Genomic DNA, 13,853 nt, shown 5'->3' with positions numbered 1-13,853 from the left:
GTTGATGCCTAATTCCTGAAGTCACCTCAATTCAGTGAGCTCATTGATTTACACACACACAAACACACACACACACACGTATTTCCCAACGATATACAAATGTTTATATGCTGATGTGCTGTACATGTGCTTGCACGTATGTGTGCGTGGTGTTGTGCAGACTGTGCTCCATGTGTATAGCATCCATGTGTGGCATGTATATAGCGCATTGTATGTGTGTGTCTATACTTACCCATACACCATGTGAGGGCAGGAAATCTCTGCAGGTCTTACTGGCACTGTATTCTGGGTGCCTAACAACAGCATCTGACACAAAGTACTTAGCAAATATTTATAGCACTAACTGCTTGTCAGTAAGGAGTCACCAAGAACATTCACCTGTAGAGCTTGAATTCATCCAGATGGGAAGTGGATCTTAATTATTTTTTTACCCACCTATCCTCCAATGTATGACAATATCTGAAATGTAGCAGACATATAATACATATTAAATGGATGGACGGACGGATTAATAAATGGGTTAAGAAACCAAGAATCAAATAAGTGGCATTTTCTAGTTATTCTACTTATAATGGATTTATAATCCTCAGAGAAAACTGCATATGACTACCTTTTTACTGCTAGCATGTAGAAACATTATCTAGTTGTAGGAAATTTTAAATAAGGTGAGGATATCTCTTAAATGATAAAGTTTAACTAGAAGAAAACAAGCAAAATTAGTATTAGCAATATTGTGTATTTTGTGTGTAGCTTACCAACCCCTACCTTTCAGGACAAAAGTTGTGTGTTTTAATAAATATGTAGTAACACCCCATCTTAACCACTTCTCTGAAGGTACATCATTATCTGTCACACTAGGAGAATAATACCTACACTATCTAGAATTTTTATAATGAAATGAATTAATGAGTTCATTATTGGGAAAACTGAATCATAGCTGATTTTTTTAAAAATTTAACTTTAAAGTGACCAGAGAGTTGTGTCACAGTCCTGGATAGGAACAGACCAAACAGACTACCCAAACCTTACTTGCCAATGAAAAACACTCTTCAAACCAAAGGAAAAAACAGCAATACTACAATGCTATCACTATTACTCCAGCTTATTAAATATCACAAATTACTGACCTGGGGCACATAGCATTAAGTCAACTGAATTCCACTTTCATACTCTACCTCTGTAACTTCCCATTACCACTGCTAAGTATAACTGTAAATTAGAGATCTGAAAGGAAAGAAATTAATAACTACCAGGTGAGGCTGCATAATGACTAGTTTTATTTATTCTAATTTTTATTAATGGAGAACAGAAACACAATCATTAATAAGTTTATAACCTGCTTGTTAGCCTTTGTCTAACTATTCTGTGCTCATTTATTTAAAAAAAAAAAGTTTTATACCCACTTTGTTAGTCACCGTGCTAAGAAAACAATGAAGCAGCCTAGCTAACATCCCAATTTGCCCGGGAGTTTCCCAGTTTTAACACTGAACATTCCATGTCCTCTGAATCCCCTCATTCCTAAATAAACTGAAACAACTGGTCACCCTATACTGAGAAATAAATGAAGAGAAAAGAAGAAACAGGTATGGTCCTTATATTCATGAACCATACTGCCCAACGATGGAGAGAGAAATTAATTGGCAATCACAAAGAGAAATCATGCAATAGCCTCACAGCAATGCTCCTCCTATCCTAGAATTAAGGCTAAAGCCAGAGCTAAGTACACACGATACATGTTCATAGAGTAAGCCAAGGAGCACAGGTAAGGAGAAACCACCTCCTCCCAGAGTTTACTAAGAAGCACCAGCCTGGCCCTAAGTCCACCACCCATTATCCCACCCAAACTCTAGTCAATACAAAAAGGGGCTAACACAGAGGACGGACACCTTTTGAGGAGAATGGAAGTCATGGGGGAAGAGGTTATTTCTTCCTCTTCCTGATTTGAAGACAGAAAAGGTAAAATGAATAGGACTGATTCTTATACACTGAAATGGAAAAAGCTGTAACATTTGGTTGACTTATCATTAAGGAATATGGCATATTCTACATCACAGAAAAGGTAATTTCAACATAGCCCAGTTAAGGACAATTACTGAGGGGCGCCTGGGTGGCTCAGATGGTTAAGTGTCTGCCTTTGGGCTCAGGTTGTGATCTCATCGGGCTCCCTGCTCAGCGGGGAGTCTGCTTCTCCCTCTCCCTCTGCCTCTCCCCCTGCTTGTGCTCTCTCTCTCTCAAATGAATAAATAAAAATCTTGAAAAAAAAAGAACAATTACTGAAAAAGCATGTGTGCATGGGCACAGGTGTGCAGTTATGAATATGACAGCTTCACCTTCACATTCAGAGCAGAGATACTCAACTACTCCATAAAATTGTTAAAAATAGTTACAATCACAAACTGTGGCAACAGTTACGAAGGAAAAGTACACACAACTTGAGAGTATTCAACTGGGGTCCTTTTGCAGGCCAACTAGCAAAAGGAAGGTCTCCCTGCAGAAATGTATGGATCAAAACATAAAGAATGAGTGTAAGTACAGAGAGCAAAGGGTGGGGAGATGAGAGGACTCCTTGGCAGAGAGAAGAGCCCATGCAGAGCCCCCGAGGCAGCCTAGAAACTGGAAGAAGGGCAACAGAGAATGGCAGGATAAGGAATAAGGGGTAGAACCCTGAGGACCCATTAGGGATTTTTTTTTATCCTGAAGTTTTAAGAGAAGTGACATTAGCGTATTTGCATTTTTAAAAGATCTCTGTAGCTAAAGTATGGAGAACATCTGAAGAAGGTCAAAAGAACATCTGTTGTACACCTTTAAAAAAAATCACATTGTACCACCTAATTATAATTATAACAATTACAATTTTTAATGTATATATTTTTTATCTTTTGAAATCTGCCATGTGTATATATTCACATTCAAAGCAAACAGATACGTTTTTTTCATTCCTCCCAAATGGGGAGAAGCGGGGTCCCTCAGCACTTTCCCCTCCCTTTTTTGCTTCTAATACAGTATGGTGAATAGCCAAAATCCATCATTTGGTGTTAAAACCTGAGTATTTCCAATACCTCATATCCATTTGCTCCCCCCTTCCCCCGCAACGTGGAACCAAATCTCTGCTTGTGTTTGTTGTTCTCTTGTTTTTACTTTTTTTCTTTTTTAAGAATCACAAAACAGACACATGAAAAGTTGAAATGCCCCCTTTAAAAAACTTGGAGTGTTTTTATTCTCTTCTCTCAAAGACTGTATCCATCTAGATCTGTGGATTAAGAAAAATAAAACACTTAAAGATAGTACTAAACATGTATATGTATGGTGATAAAGATGCTGACTATGAATAACTTATTATAATAAACTAATAAATATTTTAAATATAAATATTATCATTACCACTTAATTTTTTGCGGCTCTTTAGTACATTTAGAAAAGCACTATTATTAAAAATAGTTAACACTTAAAAAGATGCTTCAACATATAAAACCTTCACAATCGGGCTACATTATCTGAGACTTCGTATCATTCTTTTTACTTTTATTTACATTCAGTTAACATACAGTGTATTATTAGTTTCAGAGGTTCATATCATTCTTATAAAAAATAGGACTATACAGAGATTCTTATTATTTCCTTTAATTAATGAGTATAGACAACAGAAAGATTTTTACTGCTTTCAAGATCCCAAGAAATAAAGCTGCCATTTATTTTTAAAAGAAGTCTTAGATATTTCTAGCAACTTTTTTGCATGTAAGTACCTTCAAAATTTGAAAACCACCTCTCTCTTCCTGACTAAAACTTTTCCCAAAATCTTACAGTTGTCACATAAATTTTTCTGTTCTTAGATCCCATCATTAAGACATCCTAAGCAGACGTATCAAACACAAAATTCCTCTGATACTGTCTGATCTTGAAAAACCACGAGAGCTCCGTTATACACAGAGTTTAATTTCTCTTGTTTGTACTCCATTGGTAAGTGAGGTTTTCAAATTTCATGGAAATGTTGCTTGGTATTGGGAAGGAGAGGCTGGTGTCAAGAAGAGACCAAAACTGCAAAGCATAAAATTCAGGAAAAATAGAACCACTTCTTCCACCACCCCGGAACTAAACTGGTTCCATGAAGTGATTAGAGTGAGCAACAGTGTATATATCCTATTATCCAAAATAATGGCTAATCCAAAAAGCTGTTCTTTTATACTTTGGAAAACATCCAGGGCTTTCTTTGCCCTGTAGATTTGCCTTTCTTAGCATACTCCCTTTAAGTTAAATTAGCCTGCATTCCCTCTGAAAACACAACTCAACCAACTGGGCAGAGTCAGCCAGAAGCCAACCAGATAGAAAGGGAGACGGGGCAGTTCTTTACTGTTCACAACTGGCTCAGAAAGTGGGAAGAAAAAAAAATCCCATTACCTCAAAAATTAGGAAAGATTAGGAATGAGCACTCCCCAGCCTCCCTCCTGAAGGAAGGAAATAATAACCTGGTAGTGAAAAGATGACACCCAGCAAGAGAGAGCCCTGAACTTCTCTGCCCAGGGATGGATTGTAAAATTAGAAAGAACTATACTGCCGCAAAACACCCTTCCACACCAGGCCAGGCTCTAAGATATGACCATTTACATGTTTACTAAGTTTATGACCTTAGGGTTCAGGTGTTTGCCACCAATGAGTGCCCATACACAAACTACTTCTTTAGTAAGGAAAATTCTCCATTTACTTTGGCTGCAAGACCACCTCAGCACTAGCAGGATAACTTGAGAAAAAAGTCAAAGTGTCTTTTCCCTAGCATGGAGTAGACCATTCCCCGGCAGACACCCACTGGGCTTCGCTCTAAAACCAGCTGTAAGGAAAGTCTAGATAAGGCCAGAGGCAAGACTGAGCCAAGGCAGCAGGGCAGAAACTGTGAACTTACCAGGAACAAGACCTTAGGCCCCAGGAGGAGCATGGCCAGGCTTCAGTGTGGTTGACCATCAGTGGTACCATGTCGGGGGAGCTCTGGGCTGCTCATCAGCCCAAACTTTCATGAGGAATCAACTCATGGGAAATCTGGTATCATGAGGATTTCAAAATAGCCACTTGCTGGCCATTCAATGTCTTAAAAGGCACTGCCAAGGTATGCCTCTCCTTATTCATATGTAGGACAGGAGAGAGAGTGCTAGCTTTCATGGAGGAGCAGGAAATAGAAAGCAGAGAGAACTCTGCACGTGTGCAAGTCCAAGGAGGTTAACTCCTGCACAGACAGGTGGGAGGAGAGCATGGCTCAGACACGGATTCTTGAGCTTTTCTCTGATGCAGGGGAGGGGGACACAGCAACCAGATCCCTCACCTCTCTGGCAATTATGCCAGAAGCTATTTATCTCCAGTCCTTTTGAATCTCCATTTACCACACATTTAGGGAGAAGTGATATCTGGAAAAGTTGCTCTCAAACACTACAAGATTTTTAGCCATCAGGAGGCAATCATTTCCACTGTGCTTACTAAGGAAGGAATGTGGGCTATTATTTTAGGAACATTTTCAACAACCAGAGTCAAAAAAAAAAGTCTCTGCATCACTCTTTATTAAGAAAAATAGATTAACTGGAACAATACATTCCCCTAAGTTTTCTATCAATTAAGGAGGTGACAGGAATACAATGTAAGCCCTAGACCAGGGGCTGTATGATTTTACTAGGGAGCAGAAAAGCAGACTGCAGAACATACTAAGAGAGAAATAAAAAAGCAATTAGAAGAGATTGTTTGACTGAAGTCTTAGGAACAAAAACCAGTAACTTGAAAATACTCATACTCAAAAATACTCAATAGAGTATGATTCAAAAAGATGATCAAAAGTAAAAATATCAAAGTTAGAATGTTTCTGAAAATGTCATTCAGGAAAAGAAGGGTAAGTACAGATTTGAGACCACAAATCAATGGTCCTTATTATAAAAGAAAATTTTAATTGCCCTTATCCCCATCCACCCCTCCACATCCTCTACAGGGTAATAAGTAATTACTTTTTGCCTTATGACCAAATAAAAGTTTTTGCTACCATTTAGGTAGAAAAGTCAAAGACAGCCACAGTGAAATCTCCTTTTAGCCCTCCATTAAGGAATAATAATTAAAAATATAAGTAGGAAACATTCCATGTGTATGGAGTAAGAGAGTGCTAAATGTGATTTTTTTTTAAAGCAAAAACACAGCTTACTCTAGCTGAAATAGTTGCCAGTTCAGAAATATATTTTCCTCTTGGAATAAAATAATACTTCAAATAATCATTTGGACTGATTCCTTCTGTGCTTCCAATATTGTTATTGCAAAGAATTTAGGGTTTTAAGAGCATATTTTATATTAAATGACTATGGTTTCAAATTCAGGTACGTGTATTTTTAAAACTCAAAGCAGCTTCAGAAAGATTGCAGAGAACTAGCAGAGATCCAGAAAGTATTGCAATGTAGCCAAAAACTTTTGGATAAATAACATCTGGCATGAGGGTTTGCTATACTTGAGTTTCTCAACTTCCTCTCTGGAGAAATTTAAGTCCCTTTTGGCCTCTCTCTGATTTCCTTAAAAATGTTTCTGGAAACAGATACTTCACCATCTTCCATCTTCTTTATCTGGAAAAGTACGGTATGAATTGGTAGGAAAGCAAGTAAGTACGGACATGCTACAGCTCGCACATGGGCCCCCTTCAGTCTCAATTCCCAGTCTTTTAAAAGTGCGGCAGATCTGGAGAAAAAGCAAGAGGCTCTGGCATCTCACTGATATTCCACTCCCAGCCTCACTATGGACTAGCAGTGTGCCCCTGAACAAATATTTTACCTCCAACTGAGCCTCACTGTCCTCTTGCCCTCCTTCCTGGGCCTGTTGTAAGAACTGAGGTTATATGAAAAGGAACCAGCCTCTGCCTGGCACATGGTAGGCACCTGATAAATGGTAAGTGCTCAGAAAAACCCCAGCACTGACAGTGATAACCACAAGTCCTGCTGACATTGGACAGGATGGAAACCAGCCTCATCTGCTGTAAAGTGGCTCTCAGTCTGCTAGAGCCTCCTCTGCCCCGGCAGATCTGTTTTTCTGTTTTCCCTCTCCTTCTCAGCTGCTACCCATTCCAATCAGCTATAGCTCTGTTCCTCCCCTCACACGTAAGTCTTTAGTGAAATGACTTGTAAAGACCCCATAAAGAAAAACTAAGCAACCACTCATTCCTTCCCTTACCCTCAAGCCATCTGGGATAACCATCTCTTTCTAACTTGTTATTTTGTCCCCCTCGAACAAATAAGCCAGAGCTGATCATCTTGTTAAGAAAATAAGGTTGAGGACAACGTTATTTGAACTTATGTTGGAATGTATTTTTCTAATAGTAGTGATCCTTTCTAATATTATACTTTGAATATACATACCTTACTTTCGTAACATAGTTTCCAATGTACAACACTATTTAAATATTATTTGAGAAATCAGAGAAGAATAAATAAGAATTCCCTAGTTTAAACTGAAGCTGAGGATGGGAGGCAGGAAGTAAAATGGCTAAAATTCCATGAGAAGTCACGGTGGCGGGGCGCCTGGGTGGCTCAGTCGTTAAGCGTCTGCCTTCGGCTCAGGTCATGATCCCAGGGTCCTGGGATCGAGCCCCGCATCGGGCTCCCTGCTCAGCGGGAAGCCTGCTTCTCCCTCTCCCACTCCCCCTGCTTGTGTTCCCTCTCTCGCTGTGTCTCTCTCTGTCAAATAAATAAATAAAATCTTTAAAAAAAAAAAAAAAAAAAAAAAGTCACGGTGGCTATAAGGACATCAGCGCTACTCGAAGTGTGGTCTGCTGCGAGGATGTGAACTGTGTATCCCCAGACAGCAAGGAGATAATGCGGAATAACACAGATAATACAAACGTTGAGGGGAAGCATTTAGAAACTTTTATGGTAACTTAAAAGAGTACTCATAAGTATATGGAATAAAATAATAAAAACTGGGGTTTGTCTTTATTGCTTTTCTAATATTTTCATTTTTCTAATTCATTTTCATTGACTATTAAAGGGAAAGTATACTGAACAGTAAGCATCTGTCAACTGCAAAATTTCAAAACACAGATCCTACACAATAGATCTGTTCCTGAAAGACTTGGGAGAAAGTCTTGCTTTGACCTCCACAAAAAACACAAGTTTGTAGAGAGTGCAAATAATTAGGGTCTAGTGACACTCCACCAAATCTACTCTCTCTTCTAAGGTATGAAATATAATCCACATAAAGTGAGAAAATAAAAACAACTGCCCTTAATTAACCTATTTGATCTGTTTGAAATATCAGCTCCGAAGTTGTCATTCTTTGCAAAGAACTAATCTCATATCATGAAGGTGCATCAGTAATGACAAATGTCCCCCACTCCCCGAATTCTCAGCGCGAGCTGACACAAACTACGGTAAACAAAGACATACACTGAAAAAGAACAATCACAGAAGCAGAACCATCAAAAGAAAACTGGCTGCCCCTAGTCACGAGGAACTTCCGCAGTCTTCAAGGGTAAGCCTGCTGGAATCTCAGGTTCTTCCTCAATGACAGAATGGAGACACACCACTTACTTCTCAGGGCTGGCTTAAGGACTGAATCAAATAATGGGTGGTTAGAGCACTCTCTGAAACTACGCCGCAGCGGTTCTCCGAGTGCCCTCCAGGACCCGGGGTGTTCTCTGATACTCTTTCAGGAGGATCTGCGAGATCAGACTGGTTTTCAGGATGCTACATTCTTTGCCTTTTTCATGCTCATTTCCTCACGAGTGTACACTGGAGTTTCCCAGACACTACATGTAGGGTGACAGTGCAACAGACTGCATGCAGCAGAAGGCACAAGAATCCAGCTGTCTTCTTGGACACCAGATATTAACAAGATATGCAAAAATAGAAAAATAGAGTCATTTGTCTCATTGAATTTGTTTTGGAAAATATAGAATTTTTCATAAAAAAATAATTTTCATTAACCAGCAATGGGCCTAGTGTTATATTTAAGTGTATGTCTATATTAAAATTTTTCTATTTTAATTTCTAATAAGTCAGTATCAATAGTTATAACCTACATAAATGAAATCTCTTTTGGGGTCCATATAACTTTTAAAATGTCAAAGGGCTGGGAAGCCAAATGTCTGAAAACTGTTGAAGGTAAAAGGGCTGTGCACACTTTCATATGCTACCAGTGCACATAATCAACTTTGTATTTGTTAATATGTATTACTTTAGTATGCATTTATATTTATGCAAAGAAGTTTGTTAGACTGTCTTCTCTATTTTTATCTCACTTCCAAGTAGCCACTGCCCAGAAAAAAGCACTGAAAGGGCCTGTTCTCTGGCAACCATGTGTCCCAGGTTTCCAGGCCCGTCTGAACATCAAATGTGTTTCCAATTTTTCCCATCAACCACAAAAATGCTCTTTATATTTCAACATTTTTGTGTCCAAATGCATCTCCCAATCTGGATCTCACATACAAGAATAATCACAAAACATCTTTCTATTATGTTGTCTGTAATTATATTTAAAATACTTCAACACAGCTTATGTGACAAATGCCTGTTGGTTGGTTCTGACCCACAACCCAGAATGGTTGGTTACTCCAGCTGAGAACATACCCCAGGGGTATTAGCATCTGAAAGCCTCCACTCAGGCCACACTGCAGCAGTTAGTGAGGAGTCTGAATTCTTCTTTAACTTTCATAAATACCAGAGGTTTTGTTAATGGATGTTAAAAATTATTTTCATGGGTCAAATAGTGATGTTTTAAAAATGTGGACTGGCTAGAAATACCGTAGGGTACTCCTGCCCTTGAGTAAACAGGGCATATGAACTGAGAAAGTCCAATAGCCCAAGCCCTTTGAATCGGCAGCCCCAGCTTAGTATTTCCACTCTGAGGGAAGACCGGAAGACACTCATGCAACTTCCCTTCTGCCTTGAGTGAATATTTCCTACAAGGACTGCAGGACTAAAAAGAGGTAGCTCAGACCTCAACGAGCTTATGAAATAAACACACTGGGCCTTGCTCACTGATAAGGATTTGCACATACGGCAAGATTCTGTGCGTAATCTGTTTTAGTAGTTACACATGATCCAGTAATAAGGCTGTTTGGGAGGAAATCTACAGCCCTCCTATGCTATTAGGCTATGGATAACTACCAAAAAGATTATAAACCATCAAATCAGCTTCAGAACATTAGCAAAATGTCTTTCAGACCACCTGAACTTCAAAAATGCTTATTCCTTCTTGACCAGGACTATCATTTAACTGCTAAGAACTCCTAGGATGACTCAAAAGCTGTAGGATTCTTCCTTACAAGGCCAGAATCTTCAGTGACAAAGGCCAAAGGCCAAATTTTATTTTCCACTGAATGAAATACCAAATCTAGTTATCAGGCTTTTGTGAGGAGTCTAACTACCTCTTCTTCCAAGAAAAGGGAATGAACATTCACTGAATTTTCTAACACGCCAACACTGAGCTACACCTTCATTAAAATGCTATAAAATGACCCAATGCCACAGAAGACAGCAATTCAGCTCAAGCCATCATTATACAACCACTGAGACAGCTCTGCTTACAACTAGAGGAAGCAGGGAAGGGAGAAAAGAAAGCTGGTTGGGGGGATCACATGTCCCAACACAGAAGAATTTGCAGCTTCCCAGATTCAAGGTGTTGTGCCACCATTTTGTTTGAGGTAAAACCTCAGATGATACAGAATCCATAGTCAAATATGAATTACCTGCTTTGGCTTCCTCCCATAAATAATGATGGAAAAACTCTAATAGTAAGCACCAAATCTTCTCTCTCAACCTATACGTAACCGAAATAAGCGAAGTATCTATAATAATGGAATATCACGTAACAGGAAATCATGCTACCAAAAAATCCTAATGACAATGAAAATGTTCACCATCTTTCATATCCCACCAAGAAGTGGGAGTGCATACCAGCTATGCACAGCGTGGTGTTTTTCCTCTGGTTGGCTGATTTTCTCACTTCCCAATACCAGAGCTAATCTTGGTTGATATTTTGTCCCTCTGTCTTTTTTCCTCTACATATTTAAATACAGATATATGTGCTGTATGTCTAGACACAGGTATACAGATAGACAGGAATAGAGATGTTTAAGGGAGACTTCTACACTTTTCAGTTTTATGCATATATTAAGAATTGTAAGAATATTTTTAATGAAATTTGTTCAAAGCAACAATGTTTTCACATTAGATTAATAATGGAATCCCCATGGAAATAATATATTCTAAGCCTGCAGGTAATTTCCATAAGTCTGGCCTCTATCATGACCATCTAGAAAAAGAATGCACTGTTTGACCATATCCATTTAACAAGTATTTAATCAAGCATCTTCCATTAGGTGGGTACTCTGATAGGCCCAGCGGAATGACAAAGGTTCTTTCAAATAAAATTATGCAAGCCTCCAAAGTGGCCGGTTAGCTCAGTTGGTTAGAGCGTGGAGCTGATAAAATTATGCAAGCCTCTGAATTCTCATTACTCCAGTCAGAATCATCAAACTGAATTTGGTCAGAGTGCCTTTCTAAAAACTTGCAGTCTATGCAGCAGAAATAAGAAAACTGAGAAGTCAGATTTACAGTTCAAATTGTTTGATGTCTAGGTTGCACTGGATACATAGCAATGACAGATTAAGATAAAGGAAATCAGAAATTGGTGAAATGGGTACCTTAACCGGGTACTGAAAAGGACCAAAGTCAAGCAGACATTTCTATGTAAGAACAAAGAACGAAGATCAGCAGCACTACCTTTACAAATCCAAAACAAAAATGATGTCATGAAACATTTCACTAAGAAAGGTGATTAAGATACTATTTTATGTAAAGCATAAAAGCATCTGGAAGTAAGAGCATCTGGAAGAATCTGACCAAAACTACACTTGCTACCCATTTGTTTTTCTTTAGGCTGTGTCAATGCTAAATTAGCAGTTGGCTTAGTAATTCCAGGTTAAATGCGTTCAGGTCTGGGAGATACACACACACAGTTCTGGTTTAAGTTAAATATCCTATTTACACATAACTTCCCTAACCTTTAAGTTTCCAAACTGTATTTGCACAAATTAAGCACAAATTCCAAGTTCCGCTGGCTCAAATATATTATGGCTAGAAAGTTAGGGAAAGATAAACATACAAAGCCAAAGTAAGAAGCAGTTCTAAAAGTTGAAAAGAAGCCTACAAAGATGGGATCAATCGAAATAAGTAAGTCTGCATCTGTTCCGAATAGCTCCACTTCATCCTCTTTCAACACCAGAGTCCCGGCTCCACTCATCTTGGCTGCTCCTATCACGCTCAAAGCGCTCATCATGAGAGTTGGCCAACTTGGAAAACCTTTAAGTCTATGAGGGCCAAACCTACAAGAGTAGCAAGCCAGGAAAAGCACATGTGGGCATCACGCTACAGCAGGCATTTCAATGTTACAAGGCAAGATGGATGATAACTTCAGCCAAAGATAATTTCTCTAACTCTGACATCAGAACTAGACATTGTGTCTATTGTTTTTAAGTGAATTTTCCTATGAACGTGCTTTGAGCTTCCCCAAACCAAGAAATACACAGACATTCCTCTTACTCTTGCTCTCCAGCTACGCAGTCATGTTGCTTATTTACTGACTACTGCAGCTGATTAAGAAATCACCGTAATTTATAATTCTCAAAGCTACAGGTTTGAAGGAAATTCGTAAAAATAAGTATTTTCCTCTAAAAGGTTCCTAACATTCCATCTAAACTGCAGTATAGAGCCTTCAAGACATTTAAATATGACAGGGACACATATTCCTTGTGGTGAGGGGAAGAGCAACAAGAAGGAAAATGCAACACTGTATAATTAAGAAGGTTTGAGACTGGAGAACCTCCAGGAAACTGTGCAAACACACAGACACCAGTTACACCATCTCCAAATGAATGTTATTGGCTGTATCAACATGAAACTTATTTAACTTGATGTTCTACTGTCTCTCTTTCAGTGTAAACTGAAAACACACCCAAATTGTACTTGTACTACGCTTCTACCAAACCTATCCACATTCATTTCCCTTTCAGTGCTATCTGAAGAAGGAAAAAAATTTTTAAAGCCCAAACTGAGAATTCTTAAGCATTACCTAAGAAGTGAAATGTCTTGATTTGTCTTTCTGCAAAAACCTTCCCTTAGGAACACAAAAGGTAAAGTAGGGGAAACCTGTGCAGTCTCTGCACTCCACTGCCTAGTGAGCCAATAGCCCAGCAGCTTTGGGGCAAAATCCCCCTTCCTTAGAAAGGCCTTGGTATTTTCTTTTTTTTTTTTTTTTTTTAAGATTTTATTTATTTATTTGACAGAGAGAGACACAACGAAAGAGGGAACACAAGCAGCGGAGGGGGAGAGGGAGAAGCAGGCCTCCCCCCGAGGAGGGAGCCCGATGTGGGGCTCGATCCCAGGACCCCGGGATCATGACCCGAGCCGAAGGCAGACGCTTAACGACTGAGCCACCCAGGCGCCCAAGGCCTTGGTATTTTCATGTAGTTCTTACAAAGGCTGTTCAGATGTGATTCTTACCTTCTCTCTTCTGATAATTCACTCAGTGGAGAGAAGGCAGGGGAGATGGGAAGAAGAAGACATTGCACCAGGAGTAGGAAAAAGTGCAAAGAAGTCCAAGATAAACATCGAACACAAAGACCAATCCTTACCTAAAAAAACCCTGGCTGGATTTTGGGGATTGAGAAACCTCCTGCCTCCTTGGAGTGGATGTGGTGTGCTGATGTGGGCGATCTGTGCACAAGTTTCTCTTCTATTCTGTTTTTGCTGGCCAGCAACCCTTCTTCCTTTCCTTTTATCCTTGCCAGAAGGATTTCTCAGTTTAAACTTTGGGGTGAAGAGATAACTCGCTAGAACATTTAAATAAGT

At 39.2% G+C, this 13,853-nt stretch overlaps 1 protein-coding gene across 1 annotated transcript in view; it reads right to left on the bottom strand.

The window, feature by feature from the left end:
• The window catches only part of BICC1 (BicC family RNA binding protein 1), a 301,301-nt gene that overhangs the window by 228,559 nt on the left and 58,889 nt on the right, over positions 1-13,853 (bottom strand). The window lies entirely within an intron of this gene.

The sequence above is a fragment of the Neomonachus schauinslandi genome, chromosome 6 (assembly GCF_002201575.2).
Source record: "Neomonachus schauinslandi chromosome 6, ASM220157v2, whole genome shotgun sequence".
NCBI lineage: Eukaryota > Metazoa > Chordata > Mammalia > Carnivora > Phocidae > Neomonachus > Neomonachus schauinslandi.
Note: the sequence above shows the minus strand (reverse complement) of the source record. Positions and strands in the feature narration are given on the sequence as shown.